The following is a 17,442-nucleotide window of genomic DNA, read 5'->3' as shown; positions in this document are numbered from 1 at the left end:
TCTTGCAATACACTGAAATTGAACAACGTTCACATATATATGACATGTAAAACACTTTTCCGAGCTTCTGCGCCTAGGTTAAACTAACGCATCTAAGAAGTTAAACTAAATGATATAGAAGTGCTAAAGGTATCGTCAATCCTAATTCTAAACTTATGTGAAACTCTTGCAATACACTGAAATTGAAAAACGTTCACATATATATGACATGTAAAACACTTTTAGAGCTCTTGCGCCTAGGTTAATCTAACGCATCTAAGAGTTAAACTAAATGATATTGAACTGGTAACGCTGTCTGCAGTCCTAATTCTAAACTTATTTGAAACTCTTGCCATACACTGAAATTGTACAACTTTCACATATATATGACATGTAAAACAGTTTTCTGAACTTTTGCGACTAGTTTAAACTAACGCATCGAAGAAGTTAAAATAAATGTTATAGAATGGTAAGCCTATCTGCAATCTTAATTCTAAACTTATGTGAAGCTCTTGCAATACACTGAAATTGAACAACGTTCACATATATATGACATGTAAAACACTTTTCCGAGCTTCTGCGCCTAGGTTAATCTAACGAATCTAAGAAGATAAACTCAATGATATAGAAGTGCTAACGGTATCTGCAATCTTAATTATAAACTTATGTGAAACTCTTGCCATACACTGAAATTGAACAACTTTCACATATATATGACAGCTAAAACACTTTTCCGAGCTACTGCGCCCATGTTAAACTAAGGCATTTAAGAACTTAAACTAAATTCTAATTCTATCTGCAATCCTAATTCTAAACTTATGTGAAACTCTTGCAATACACTGAAATTGAACAACGTTCACATATATATGACATGCAAAACACTTTTCCGAGCTTCTGCGCCTAGGTTAAACTAAAGCATCTAAGAAGTTAAACTAATTGATATTGAACTGGTAAGGCTATCTGCAATCCTAATTCTAAACTTATGTGAAACTCTTGCAATACACTGAAATTGAACAACTTTCACATATATATTACATATAAAACACTTTTCCGAGCTTCTGCGCCTAGGTTAAAGTATTGCATCTAAGAAGTTAAACTAAATGATGTTGAACTTGTAAGGCTTTCCCTAATCCTAATTCTAAAGTTATGTGAAACTCTTGCAATACACTGAAATTGAACTACATTCACATATATATGACATGTAAAACACTTTTCTGAGCTTCTGCGCCTAATGTTAAACTAACGCATCGATGTTAAACTAAATGATATTGAACTGGTAAGGCTTTCTGCAATCCTAATTCTAAACTTATGTGAAACTCTTGCAATACACTGAAATTGAACAACGTTCACATATATATGACATGTAAAACACTTTTCCGAGCTTCTGCGCCTAGGTTAAACTAACGCATCTAAGAAGTTAAACTAAATGATATAGAAGTGCTAAAGGTATCGTCAATCCTAATTCTAAACTTATGTGAAACTCTTGCAATACACTGAAATTGAAAAACGTTCACATATATATGACATGTAAAACACTTTTAGAGCTCTTGCGCCTAGGTTAATCTAACGCATCTAAGAGTTAAACTAAATGATATTGAACTGGTAACGCTGTCTGCAGTCCTAATTCTAAACTTATTTGAAACTCTTGCCATATACTGAAATTGTACAACTTTCACATATATATGACATGTAAAACAGTTTTCTGAACTTTTGCGACTAGTTTAAACTAACGCATCGAAGAAGTTAAAATAAATGTTATAGAATGGTAAGCCTATCTGCAATCTTAATTCTAAACTTATGTGAAGCTCTTGCAATACACTGAAATTGAACAACGTTCACATATATATGACATGTAAAACACTTTTCCGAGCTTCTGCGCCTAGGTTAATCTAACGAATCTAAGAAGATAAACTCAATGATATAGAAGTGCTAACAGTATCTGCAATCTTAATTCTAAACTTATGTGAAACTCTTGCAATACACTGAAATTGAACAACTGTCACATATATATGACATGAAAAACACTTTTCCGAGCATTTTTCCTAGGGTAAACCAACGCATATAAGAAGTTAAACTAAATGATAAAGCTCTCTGTAATCCTAATTCTAAACTTATGTGAAATTCTTCCCATACACTGAAATTGAACAACTTTCACATATATATGACATGTAAAACACTTTTCTGAGCTTTTGCGCCTAGGGTAAACTAACACATATAAGAAGTTAAACTAAATGATATAGAAGTACTAACGCTATCCTAATTCTAAACTTATTTGAAACTCTTGCGATATACCGAAATTGAAAAACTTTCACATATATATGACATGTAGAACACTTTTCGAGTTTTTATGCCTACGGTAAACTAATGCATATAAGAAATTAATATAAATGATACAAAACTGGTAATGCTACCTGCAATCCTAATTCTAAACTTATGTGAAACTCTTCCCATAAACTGAAATTGAACAACTTTCACATATATATGACATGTAAAATACTCTTCCGAGCTTTTTTGCCTAAGTTAAACTAACGCGTATAAGAAGTTAAACTAAATGATATAGAACTGGAAACGCTTTCTGCAATCCTAATTCTAAAATTATGTGAAACGCTTGCAATACACTGAAATTGAACAACTTTCACATATCTATGACATGTAAAAAACTCTTCCGAGCTGTTGCGCCTAAGTTAAACTAACGCATCAAAGAAGTTAAATGATATAGAACTGGTAATGCTATGTGCATTCCTCATTGTAAACTATTGTGAAACTCTTGCAATGTACTGAATTTGAACAACCTTCACATATATATGACATGTACAGCACTTTTCCTAGTTTTTATGCCTGGTGTAAACTAACGCATTTAAGAAGTTAAACTAAATGATATAGAAGTGCTAATGCTATCTGTAATCCTAATTCTAAACTTATGTGAAACTCTTGCAAAACACTGAAATTGAACAACTTTCACATATATATGACATGTAACACACTTTTCCGAGCTTTTGTGTCTAGGGTAAACTAACACACCTACGAAGTTAAACTAAATGATATTGCACTGGTAACGCTATCTGCAATTCTAGTTCTAAACTTATTTGAAATCTTGCAATACACTGAAATTGAACAACTTTCACATATATATGACATGTAAAACACTTTTCCGAGCTTCTGCGCCTAGGTTAAACTTACGCATCTAAGAAGTTAAACTAAATGATATAGCAGTGCTAACAGTATCTGCAATCCCAATTCTAAACTTATGTGAAACTCTTGCAATACACTGAAATTGAACAACGTTCACATATATATGATATGTAAAGCACTTTTCTGAGCTACTGCACCCATGTTAAACTAAGGCATCTAAGAACTTAAACTAAATGATATAGAAGTGCTAATTCTATCTGCAATCCTAATTCTAAACTTATGTGAAACTCTTGCAATACACTGAAATTGAACTACATTCACATATATATGACATGTAAAACACTTTTCCGAGCTTCTGCGCCTATGTTAAAATAACGTATCGAAGAAGTTAAACTAAATGATATTGAACTGGTAAGGCTATCTGCAATCCTAATTCTAAACTTATGTGAAACTCTTGCAATACACTGAAATTGAACAACGTTCACATATATATAACATGTAAAACACTTTTCCGAGCTTCTGCGCCTAGGTTAAACTAACGCATCTAAGAAGTTAAAATAAATGATATAGAAGTGCTAACGGTATCTGCAATCCTAATTCTAAACTTATGTGAAACTCTTGCCATACATTGAAATTGAACAACTTTCACATATATATGACATGTAAAACAGTTTTCTGAACTTTTGCGACTAGTTTAAACTAACACATCGAAGAAGTTAAACTAAATGATATAGACTGGTAAAGCTATCTGCAATCCTAATTCTAAATTTATGTGAAGCTCTTGCAATACACTGAAATTGAACAACGTTCTCATATATATGACATGTAAAACACTTTTCTGAGCTTCTGCGCCTAGGTTAAACTAACGCATCTAAAAAGTTAAACTAAATGATATAGAAGTGCTAACGGTATCTGCAATCCTAATTCTAAACTTATGTGAAACTCTTGCAATACACTGAAATTGAACTACGTTCATATATATGTCATGTAAAACACTTTTCCGAGCTTCTGCGCCTAGGTTAAACTAACGCATCCTAGAAGTTAAACTAAATGATATAGAAGTGCTAACGGTATCTGCAATCGTAATTCTAAACTTATGTGAAACTCTTGCAATACACTGAAATTGAACTACGTTCACATATATATGACATGTAAAGCACTTTTCCGAGCTTCTGCGCCTATGTTAAACTAAGGCATCTAAGAACTTAAACTAAATGATATAGAAGTGCTAATGCTATCTGTAATCCTAATTCTAAACTTATGTGAAACTCTTGCAAAACACTAAAATTGAACAACTTTCACATATATATGACATGTAACACACTTTTCCGAGCTTTTGTGTCTAGGGTAAACTAACACACCTACGAAGTTAAACTAAATGATATTGCACTGGTAACGCTATCTGCAATTCTAGTTCTAAACTTATTTGAAATCTTGCAATACACTGAAATTGAACAACTTTCACATATATATGACATGTAAAACACTTTTCCGAGCTTCTGCGCCTAGGTTAAACTTACGCATCTAAGAAGTTAAACTAAATGATATAGCAGTGCTAACAGTATCTGCAATCCCAATTCTAAACTTATGTGAAACTCTTGCAATACACTGAAATTGAACAACGTTCACATATATATGATATGTAAAGCACTTTTCTGAGCTACTGCACCCATGTTAAACTAAGGCATCTAAGAACTTAAACTAAATGATATAGAAGTGCTAATTCTATCTGCAATCCTAATTCTAAACTTATGTGAAACTCTTGCAATACACTGAAATTGAACTACATTCACATATATATGACATGTAAAACACTTTTCCGAGCTTCTGCGCCTATGTTAAAATAACGTATCGAAGAAGTTAAACTAAATGATATTGAACTGGTAAGGCTATCTGCAATCCTAATTCTAAACTTATGTGAAACTCTTGCAATACACTGAAATTGAACAACGTTCACATATATATAACATGCAAAACACTTTTCCGAGCTTCTGCGCCTAGGTTAAACTAACGCATCTAAGAAGTTAAAATAAATGATATAGAAGTGCTAACGGTATCTGCAATCCTAATTCTAAACTTATGTGAAACTCTTGCCATACATTGAAATTGAACAACTTTCACATATATATGACATGTAAAACAGTTTTCTGAACTTTTGCGACTAGTTTAAACTAACACATCGAAGAAGTTAAACTAAATGATATAGACTGGTAAAGCTATCTGCAATCCTAATTCTAAATTTATGTGAAGCTCTTGCAATACACTGAAATTGAACAACGTTCTCATATATATGACATGTAAAACACTTTTCTGAGCTTCTGCGCCTAGGTTAAACTAACGCATCTAAAAAGTTAAACTAAATGATATAGAAGTGCTAACGGTATCTGCAATCCTAATTATAAACTTATGTGAAACTCTTGCAATACACTGAAATTGAACTACGTTCATATATATGTCATGTAAAACACTTTTCCGAGCTTCTGCGCCTAGGTTAAACTAACGCATCCTAGAAGTTAAACTAAATGATATAGAAGTGCTAACGGTATCTGCAATCGTAATTCTAAACTTATGTGAAACTCTTGCAATACACTGAAATTGAAATACGTTCACATATATATGACATGTAAAGCACTTTTCCGAGCTTCTGCGCATATGTTAAACTAAGGCATCTAAGAACTTAAACTAAATGATATAGAAGTGCTAATGCTATCTGTAATCCTAATTCTAAACTTATGTGAAACTCTTGCAAAACACTGAAATTGAACAACTTTCACATATATATGACATGTAACACACTTTTCCGAGCTTTTGTGTCTAGGGTAAACTAACACACCTACGAAGTTAAACTAAATGATATTGCACTGGTAACGCTATCTGCAATTCTAGTTCTAAACTTATTTGAAATCTTGCAATACACTGAAATTGAACAACTTTCACATATATATGACATGTAAAACACTTTTCCGAGCTTCTGCGCCTAGGTTAAACTTACGCATCTAAGAAGTTAAACTAAATGATATAGCAGTGCTAACAGTATCTGCAATCCCAATTCTAAACTTATGTGAAACTCTTGCAATACACTGAAATTGAACAACGTTCACATATATATGATATGTAAAGCACTTTTCTGAGCTACTGCACCCATGTTAAACTAAGGCATCTAAGAACTTAAACTAAATGATATAGAAGTGCTAATTCTATCTGCAATCCTAATTCTAAACTTATGTGAAACTCTTGCAATACACTGAAATTGAACTACATTCACATATATATGACATGTAAAACACTTTTCCGAGCTTCTGCGCCTATGTTAAAATAACGTATCGAAGAAGTTAAACTAAATGATATTGAACTGGTAAGGCTATCTGCAATCCTAATTCTAAACTTATGTGAAACTCTTGCAATACACTGAAATTGAACAACGTTCACATATATATAACATGCAAAACACTTTTCCGAGCTTCTGCGCCTAGGTTAAACTAACGCATCTAAGAAGTTAAAATAAATGATATAGAAGTGCTAACGGTATCTGCAATCCTAATTCTAAACTTATGTGAAACTCTTGCCATACATTGAAATTGAACAACTTTCACATATATATGACATGTAAAACAGTTTTCTGAACTTTTGCGACTAGTTTAAACGAACACATTGAAGAAGTTAAACTAAATGATATAGACTGGTAAAGCTATCTGCAATCCTAATTCTAAATTTATGTGAAGCTCTTGCAATACACTGAAATTGAACAACGTTCTCATATATATGACATGTAAAACACTTTTCTGAGCTTCTGCGCCTAGGTTAAACTAACGAATCTAAGAAGTTAAACTAAATGATATTGAACAGGTAACGCTATCTGCAATTCTAGTTCTAAACTTATTTGAAATCTTGCAATACACTGCAATTGAAAAACTTTCACATATATATGACATGTAAAACACTTTTCCGAGCTTCTGCGCCTAGGTTATACTAACGCATCTAAGAAGTTTAAATGATATAGAAGTGTTAACGGTATCGTCAATCCTAATTCTAAACTCATGTGAAACTCTTGCAATACACTGAAATTGAACAACTTTCACATATATATGACATGTAAAACACTTTTCCGAGATTCTGTGCCTAGGTTAAACTGACGCATCTAAGAATTTAAACTAAATGATATTGAACTGGTAAGGCTATCGGCAATCCTAATTCTAAACTTATGTGAAACTCTTGCAATACACTGAAATTGAACAACTTTCACATATAAATGACATGTAAAGCACTCTTCTGAGCTTCTGCGCCTAGGTTAAACTAACGCATCTAAGAAGTTAAAATAAATGATATAGAACGGGTAACGCTATCTGCAAACCTAATTCTAAACTTATGTGAAACTCTTTCCATACACTGAAATTGAACAACTTTCACATATATATGACATGTAAAACAGTTTTCTGAACTTTTGCGACTAGTTTAAACTTACGCATCGAAGAAGTTAAACTAAATGATATAGTCTGGTAAGGCTTTCTGTATCCTAATTCTAAACTTATGTGAAACTCTTGCAATACCCTGAAATTGAACAACGTTCACATATATGTGACATGTAAAACAGTTTTCTGAACTTTTGCGACTAGTTTAAACTAACGCATCGAAGAAGTTAAAATAAATGTTATAGAATGGTAAGCCTATCTGCAATCCTAATTCTAAACTTATGTGAAGCTCTTGCAATACACTGAAATTGAACAACGTTCACATATATATGACATGTAAAACACTTTTCCGAGCTTCTGCGCCTAGGTTAAACTAACGAATCTAAGAAGATAAACTCAATGATATAGAAATGCTAACGGTATCTGCAATCTTAATTATAAACTTATGTGAAACTCTTGCCATACACTGAAATTGAACAACTTTCACATATATATGACAGCTAAAACACTTTTCCGAGCTACTGCGCCCATGTTAAACTAAGGCATTTAAGAACTTAAACTAAATTCTAATTCTATCTGCAATCCTAATTCTAAACTTATGTGAAACTCTTGCAATACACTGAAATTGAACAACGTTCACATATATATGACATGCAAAACACTTTTCCGAGCTTCTGCGCCTAGGTTAAACTAAAGCATCTAAGAAGTTAAACTAATTGATATTGAACTGGTAAGGCTATCTGCAATCCTAATTCTAAACTTATGTGAAACTCTTGCAATACACTGAAATTGAACAACTTTCACATATATATTACATATAAAACACTTTTCCGAGCTTCTGCGCCTAGGTTAAAGTATTGCATCTAAGAAGTTAAACTAAATGATGTTGAACTTGTAAGGCTTTCCCTAATCCTAATTCTAAAGTTATGTGAAACTCTTGCAATACACTGAAATTGAACTACATTCACATATATATGACATGTAAAACACTTTTCTGAGCTTCTGCGCCTAATGTTAAACTAACGCATCGAAGATGTTAAACTAAATGATATTGAACTGGTAAGGCTTTCTGCAATCCTAATTCTAAACTTATGTGAAACTCTTGCAATACACTGAAATTGAACAACGTTCACATATATATGACATGTAAAACACTTTTCCGAGCTTCTGCGCCTAGGTTAAACTAACGCATCTAAGAAGTTAAACTAAATGATATAGAAGTGCTAAAGGTATCGTCAATCCTAATTCTAAACTTATGTGAAACTCTTGCAATACACTGAAATTGAAAAACGTTCACATATATATGACATGTAAAACACTTTTAGAGCTCTTGCGCCTAGGTTAATCTAACGCATCTAAGAGTTAAACTAAATGATATTGAACTGGTAACGCTGTCTGCAGTCCTAATTCTAAACTTATTTGAAACTCTTGCCATACACTGAAATTGTACAACTTTCACATATATATGACATGTAAAACAGTTTTCTGAACTTTTGCGACTAGTTTAAACTAACGCATCGAAGAAGTTAAAATAAATGTTATAGAATGGTAAGCCTATCTGCAATCTTAATTCTAAACTTATGTGAAGCTCTTGCAATACACTGAAATTGAACAACGTTCACATATATATGACATGTAAAACACTTTTCCGAGCTTCTGCGCCTAGGTTAATCTAACGAATCTAAGAAGATAAACTCAATGATATAGAAGTGCTAACGGTATCTGCAATCTTAATTATAAACTTATGTGAAACTCTTGCCATACACTGAAATTGAACAACTTTCACATATATATGACAGCTAAAACACTTTTCCGAGCTACTGCGCCCATGTTAAACTAAGGCATTTAAGAACTTAAACTAAATTCTAATTCTATCTGCAATCCTAATTCTAAACTTATGTGAAACTCTTGCAATACACTGAAATTGAACAACGTTCACATATATATGACATGCAAAACACTTTTCCGAGCTTCTGCGCCTAGGTTAAACTAAAGCATCTAAGAAGTTAAACTAATTGATATTGAACTGGTAAGGCTATCTGCAATCCTAATTCTAAACTTATGTGAAACTCTTGCAATACACTGAAATTGAACAACTTTCACATATATATTACATATAAAACACTTTTCCGAGCTTCTGCGCCTAGGTTAAAGTATTGCATCTAAGAAGTTAAACTAAATGATGTTGAACTTGTAAGGCTTTCCCTAATCCTAATTCTAAAGTTATGTGAAACTCTTGCAATACACTGAAATTGAACTACATTCACATATATATGACATGTAAAACACTTTTCTGAGCTTCTGCGCCTAATGTTAAACTAACGCATCGAAGATGTTAAACTAAATGATATTGAACTGGTAAGGCTTTCTGCAATCCTAATTCTAAACTTATGTGAAACTCTTGCAATACACTGAAATTGAACAACGTTCACATATATATGACATGTAAAACACTTTTCCGAGCTTCTGCGCCTAGGTTAAACTAACGCATCTAAGAAGTTAAACTAAATGATATAGAAGTGCTAAAGGTATCGTCAATCCTAATTCTAAACTTATGTGAAACTCTTGCAATACACTGAAATTGAAAAACGTTCACATATATATGACATGTAAAACACTTTTAGAGCTCTTGCGCCTAGGTTAATCTAACGCATCTAAGAGTTAAACTAAATGATATTGAACTGGTAACGCTGTCTGCAGTCCTAATTCTAAACTTATTTGAAACTCTTGCCATATACTGAAATTGTACAACTTTCACATATATATGACATGTAAAACAGTTTTCTGAACTTTTGCGACTAGTTTAAACTAACGCATCGAAGAAGTTAAAATAAATGTTATAGAATGGTAAGCCTATCTGCAATCTTAATTCTAAACTTATGTGAAGCTCTTGCAATACACTGAAATTGAACAACGTTCACATATATATGACATGTAAAACACTTTTCCGAGCTTCTGCGCCTAGGTTAATCTAACGAATCTAAGAAGATAAACTCAATGATATAGAAGTGCTAACAGTATCTGCAATCTTAATTCTAAACTTATGTGAAACTCTTGCAATACACTGAAATTGAACAACTGTCACATATATATGACATGAAAAACACTTTTCCGAGCATTTTTCCTAGGGTAAACCAACGCATATAAGAAGTTAAACTAAATGATAAAGCTCTCTGTAATCCTAATTCTAAACTTATGTGAAATTCTTCCCATACACTGAAATTGAACAACTTTCACATATATATGACATGTAAAACACTTTTCTGAGCTTTTGCGCCTAGGGTAAACTAACACATATAAGAAGTTAAACTAAATGATATAGAAGTACTAACGCTATCCTAATTCTAAACTTATTTGAAACTCTTGCGATATACCGAAATTGAAAAACTTTCACATATATATGACATGTAGAACACTTTTCGAGTTTTTATGCCTACGGTAAACTAATGCATATAAGAAATTAATATAAATGATACAAAACTGGTAATGCTACCTGCAATCCTAATTCTAAACTTATGTGAAACTCTTCCCATAAACTGAAATTGAACAACTTTCACATATATATGACATGTAAAATACTCTTCCGAGCTTTTTTGCCTAAGTTAAACTAACGCGTATAAGAAGTTAAACTAAATGATATAGAACTGGAAACGCTTTCTGCAATCCTAATTCTAAAATTATGTGAAACGCTTGCAATACACTGAAATTGAACAACTTTCACATATCTATGACATGTAAAAAACTCTTCCGAGCTGTTGCGCCTAAGTTAAACTAACGCATCAAAGAAGTTAAATGATATAGAACTGGTAATGCTATGTGCATTCCTCATTGTAAACTATTGTGAAACTCTTGCAATGTACTGAATTTGAACAACCTTCACATATATATGACATGTACAGCACTTTTCCTAGTTTTTATGCCTGGTGTAAACTAACGCATTTAAGAAGTTAAACTAAATGATATAGAAGTGCTAATGCTATCTGTAATCCTAATTCTAAACTTATGTGAAACTCTTGCAAAACACTGAAATTGAACAACTTTCACATATATATGACATGTAACACACTTTTCCGAGCTTTTGTGTCTAGGGTAAACTAACACACCTACGAAGTTAAACTAAATGATATTGCACTGGTAACGCTATCTGCAATTCTAGTTCTAAACTTATTTGAAATCTTGCAATACACTGAAATTGAACAACTTTCACATATATATGACATGTAAAACACTTTTCCGAGCTTCTGCGCCTAGGTTAAACTTACGCATCTAAGAAGTTAAACTAAATGATATAGCAGTGCTAACAGTATCTGCAATCCCAATTCTAAACTTATGTGAAACTCTTGCAATACACTGAAATTGAACAACGTTCACATATATATGATATGTAAAGCACTTTTCTGAGCTACTGCACCCATGTTAAACTAAGGCATCTAAGAACTTAAACTAAATGATATAGAAGTGCTAATTCTATCTGCAATCCTAATTCTAAACTTATGTGAAACTCTTGCAATACACTGAAATTGAACAACTTTCACATATATATTACATATAAAACACTTTTCCGAGCTTCTGCGCCTAGGTTAAAGTATTGCATCTAAGAAGTTAAACTAAATGATGTTGAACTTGTAAGGCTTTCCCTAATCCTAATTCTAAAGTTATGTGAAACTCTTGCAATACACTGAAATTGAACTACATTCACATATATATGACATGTAAAACACTTTTCTGAGCTTCTGCGCCTAATGTTAAACTAACGCATCGAAGATGTTAAGCTAAATGATATTGAACTGGTAAGGCTTTCTGCAATCCTAATTCTAAACTTATGTGAAACTCTTGCAATACACTGAAATTGAACAACGTTCACATATATATGACATGTAAAACACTTTTCCGAGCTTCTGCGCCTATGTTATACTAACGCATCTAAGAAGTTAAACTAAATGATATTGAACTGGTAAGGATATCTGCATCCTAATTCTAAACTTTTGTGAAACTCTTCAATACACTGAAATTGAACAACGTTCACATATATATGACATGTAAAACACTTCCCCGAGCTTCTGCACTTATGTTAAACTAACGCATCTAAGAAGTTAAACTAAATGATATTGAACTGGTAAGGCTTTCTGCAATCCTAATTCTAAACTTATGTGAAACTTGCAATACACTGAAATTGAACAACGTTCACATATATATGACATGTAAAACACTTTTCCGAGCTTCTGCGCCTAGGTTTAACTAACGCATCTAAGAAGTTAAAATAAATCATATAGAAATGCTAACGGTATCTGCAATCCTAATTCTAAACTTATGTGAAACTCTTGCCATACACTGAAATTGAACAACTTTCACATATATATGACAGCTAAAACACTTTTCTGAGCTTCTGCGCCTAATGTTAAACTAACGCATCGAAGATGTTAAACTAAATGATATTGAACTGGTAAGGCTTTCTGCAATCCTAATTGTAAACTCATGTGAAACTCTTGCAATACACTGAAATTGAACAACGTTCTCATATATATGACATGTAAAACACTTTTCTGAGCTTCTGCGCCTAGGTTAAACTAACGAATCTAAGAAGTTAAACTAAATGATATAGAAGTGTTAACGGTATCGTCAATCCTAATTCTAAACTCATGTGAAACTCTTGCAATACTCTGAAATTGAACAACTTTCACATATATATGACATGTAAAACACTTTTCCGAGATTCTGTGCCTAGGTTAAACTGACGCATCTAAGAATTTAAACTAAATGATATTGAACTGGTAAGGCTATCGGCAATCCTAATTCTAAACTTATGTGAAACTCTTGCAATACACTGAAATTGAACAACTTTCACATATAAATGACATGTAAAGCACTCTTCTGAGCTTCTGCGCCTAGGTTAAACTAACGAATCTAAGAAGTTAAACTAAATGATATTGAACAGGTAACGCTATCTGCAATCCTAATTCTAAACTTATGTGAAACTCTTGCAATACACTGAAATTGAACTACATTCACATATATATGACATGTAAAACACTTTTCCGAGCTACTGCGCCCATGTTAAACAAAGGCATTTAAGAACTTAAACTAAATTCTAATTCTATCAGCAATCCTAATTCTAAACTTATGTGAAACTCTTGCAATACACTGAAATTGAACAACTTTCACATATATATTACATATAAAACACTTTTCCGAGCTTCTGCGCCTAGGTTAAAGTATTGCATCTAAGAAGTTAAACTAAATGATGTTGAACTTGTAAGGCTTTCCCTAATCCTAATTCTAAAGTTATGTGAAACTCTTGCAATACACTGAAATTGAACTACATTCACATATATATGACATGTAAAACACTTTTCCGAGCTTCTGCGCCTAGGTTTAACTAACGCATCTAAGAAGTTAAAATAAATCATATAGAAATGCTAACGGTATCTGCAATCCTAATTCTAAACTTATGTGAAACTCTTGCCATACACTGAAATTGAACAACTTTCACATATATATGACATGTAAAACACTTTTCTGAGCTTCTGCGCATAGGTTAAACTAACGAATCTAAGAAGTTAAACTAAATAATATTGAACAGGTAACGCTATCTGCAATTCTAGTTCTAAACGTATTTGAAATCTTGCAATACACTGAAATTGAACAACTTTTACATATATATGACATGTAAAACATTTTTCTGAACTTTTGCGACTAGTATAAACTAATGAATCGAAGAAGAAAAACTAAATATTATAGATTGGTAATGCTATCTGCAATCCTAATTCTAAACTTATGTGAAGCTCTTGCAATACACTGAAATTGAACAACGTTCACATATATATGACATGTAAAACACTTTTCCGAGCTTCTGCGTCTATGTTAAACTAACGAATCTAAGAAGATAAACTCAATGATATAGAAGTGCTAACGGTATCTGCAATCTTAATTCTAAACTTATGTGAAACTCTTGCAATACACTGAAATTGAACTACATTCACATATATATGACATGTAAAACACTTTTCCGAGCTACTGCGCCCATGTTAAACTAAGGCATTTAAGAACTTAAACTAAATGATATAGAAGTTCTAATTCTATCTGCAATCCTAATTCTAAACTTATGTGAAACTCTTGCAATACACTGAAATTGAACAACGTTCACATATATATGACATGCAAAACACTTTTCCGAGCTTCTGCGCCTAGGTTAAACTAAAGCATCTAAGAAGTTAAACTTATTGATATTGAACTGGTAAGGCTTTCTGCAATCCTAATTCTAAACTTATGTGAAGCTCTTGCAATACACTGAAATTGAACAACGTTCACATATATATGACATGTAAAACACTTTTCTGAGCTTCTGCGCCTAGGTTAAACTAACGCATCTAAAAAGTTAAACTAAATGATATAGAAGTGCTAACGGTATCTGCAATCCTAATTATAAATTTATGTGAAACTCTTGCCATACACTGAAATTGAACAACTTTCACATATATATGACAGCTAAAACACTTTTCTGAGCTTCTGCGCCTAATGTTAAACTAACGCATGGAAGATGTTAAACTAAATGATATTGAACTGGTAAGGCTTTCTGCAATCCTAATTGTAAACTCATGTGAAACTCTTGCAATACACTGAAATTGAACAACGTTCTCATATATATGACATGTAAAACACTTTTCTGAGCTTCTGCGCCTAGGTTAAACTAACGAATCTAAGAAGTTAAACTAAATGATATTGAACAGGTAACGCTATCTGCAATTCTAGTTCTAAACTTATTTGAAATCTTGCAATACACTGCAATTGAAAAACTTTCACATATATATGACATGTAAAACACTTTTCCGAGCTTCTGCGCCTAGGTTAAAGTATTGCATCTAAGAAGTTAAACTAAATGATGTTGAACTTGTAAGGCTTTCGCTAATCCTAATTCTAAAGTTATGTGAAACTCTTGCAATACACTGAAATTGTACAACTTTCACATATATATGACATGTAAAACACTTTTCCGAGATTCTGTGCCTAGGTTAAACTGACGCATCTAAGAATTTAAACTAAATGATATTGAACTGGTAAGGCTATCGGCAATCCTAATTCTAAACTTATGTGAAACTCTTGCAATACACTGAAATTGAACAACTTTCACATATAAATGACATGTAAAGCACTCTTCTGAGCTTCTGCGCCTAGGTTAAACTAACGCATCTAAGAAGTTAAAATAAATGATATAGAACGGGTAACGCTATCTGCAAACCTAATTCTAAACTTATGTGAAACTCTTTCCATACACTGAAATTGAACAACTTTCACATATATATGACATGTAACACACTTTTCAAGCTTTTGTGCCTACGTTAAGCTAACGCATCTAAGAAGTTAAACTAAATGATATTGAACTGGTAACGCTGTCTGCAGTCCTACTTCTAAACTTATTTGAAACTCTTGCCATACACTGAAATTGTACAACTTTCACATATATATGACATGTAAAACAGTTTTCTGAACTTTTGCGACTAGTTTAAACTAACGCATCGAAGAAGTTAAAATAAATGTTATAGAATGGTAAGCCTATCTGCAATCCTAATTCTAAACTTATGTGAAGCTCTTGCAATACAATGAAATTGAACAACGTTCACATATATATGACATGTAAAACACTTTTCCGAGCTTCTGCGCCTAGGTTAAACTAACGAATCTAAGAAGATAAACTCAATGATATAGAAATGATAACGGTATCTGCAATCTTAATTCTAAACTTATGTGAAACTCTTGCAATACACTGAAATTGAACTACATTCACATATATATGACATGTAAAACACTTTTCCGAGCTACTGCGCCCATGGTAAACTAAGGCATTTAAGAACTTAAACTAAATGATATAGATGTTCTAATTCTATCTGCAATCCTAATTCTAAACTTATGTGAAACTCTTTCCATACACTGAAATTGAACAACGTTCACATATATATGACATGCAAAACACTTTTCCGAGCTTCTGCGCCTAGGTTAAACTAAAGCATCTAAGAAGTTAAACTAATTGATATTGAACTGGTAAGGCTATCTGCAATCCTAATTCTAAACTTATGTGAAACTCTTGCAATACACTGAAATTGAACAACTTTCACATATATATTACATATAAAACACTTTTCCGAGCTTCTGCGCCTAGGTTAAAGTATTGCATCTAAGAAGTTAAACTAAATGATGTTGAACTTGTAAGGCTTTCCCTAATCCTAATTCTAAAGTTATGTGAAACTCTTGCAATACACTGAAATTGAACTACATTCACATATATATGACATGTAAAACACTTTTCTGAGCTTCTGCGCCTAATGTTAAACTAACGCATCGAAGATGTTAAGCTAAATGATATTGAACTGGTAAGGCTTTCTGCAATCCTAATTCTAAACTTATGTGAAACTCTTGCAATACACTGAAATTGAACAACGTTCACATATATATGACATGTAAAACACTTTTCCGAGCTTCTGCGCCTATGTTATACTAACGCATCTAAGAAGTTAAACTAAATGATATTGAACTGGTAAGGATATCTGCATCCTAATTCTAAACTTTTGTGAAACTCTTCAATACACTGAAATTGAACAACGTTCACATATATATGACATGTAAAACACTTCCCCGAGCTTCTGCACTTATGTTAAACTAACGCATCTAAGAAGTTAAACTAAATGATATTGAACTGGTAAGGCTTTCTGCAATCCTAATTCTAAACTTATGTGAAACTTGCAATACACTGAAATTGAACAACGTTCACATATATATGACATGTAAAACACTTTTCCGAGCTTCTGCGCCTAGGTTTAACTAACGCATCTAAGAAGTTAAAATAAATCATATAGAAATGCTAACGGTATCTGCAATCCTAATTCTAAACTTATGTGAAACTCTTGCCATACACTGAAATTGAACAACT

The sequence above is a fragment of the Muscardinus avellanarius genome (assembly GCF_963383645.1).
Source record: "Muscardinus avellanarius genome assembly, chromosome: 9".
Lineage (NCBI taxonomy): Eukaryota > Metazoa > Chordata > Mammalia > Rodentia > Gliridae > Muscardinus > Muscardinus avellanarius.
The sequence above is the reverse complement of the archived record's forward strand: the minus strand, read 5'-3'. Positions refer to the sequence as shown.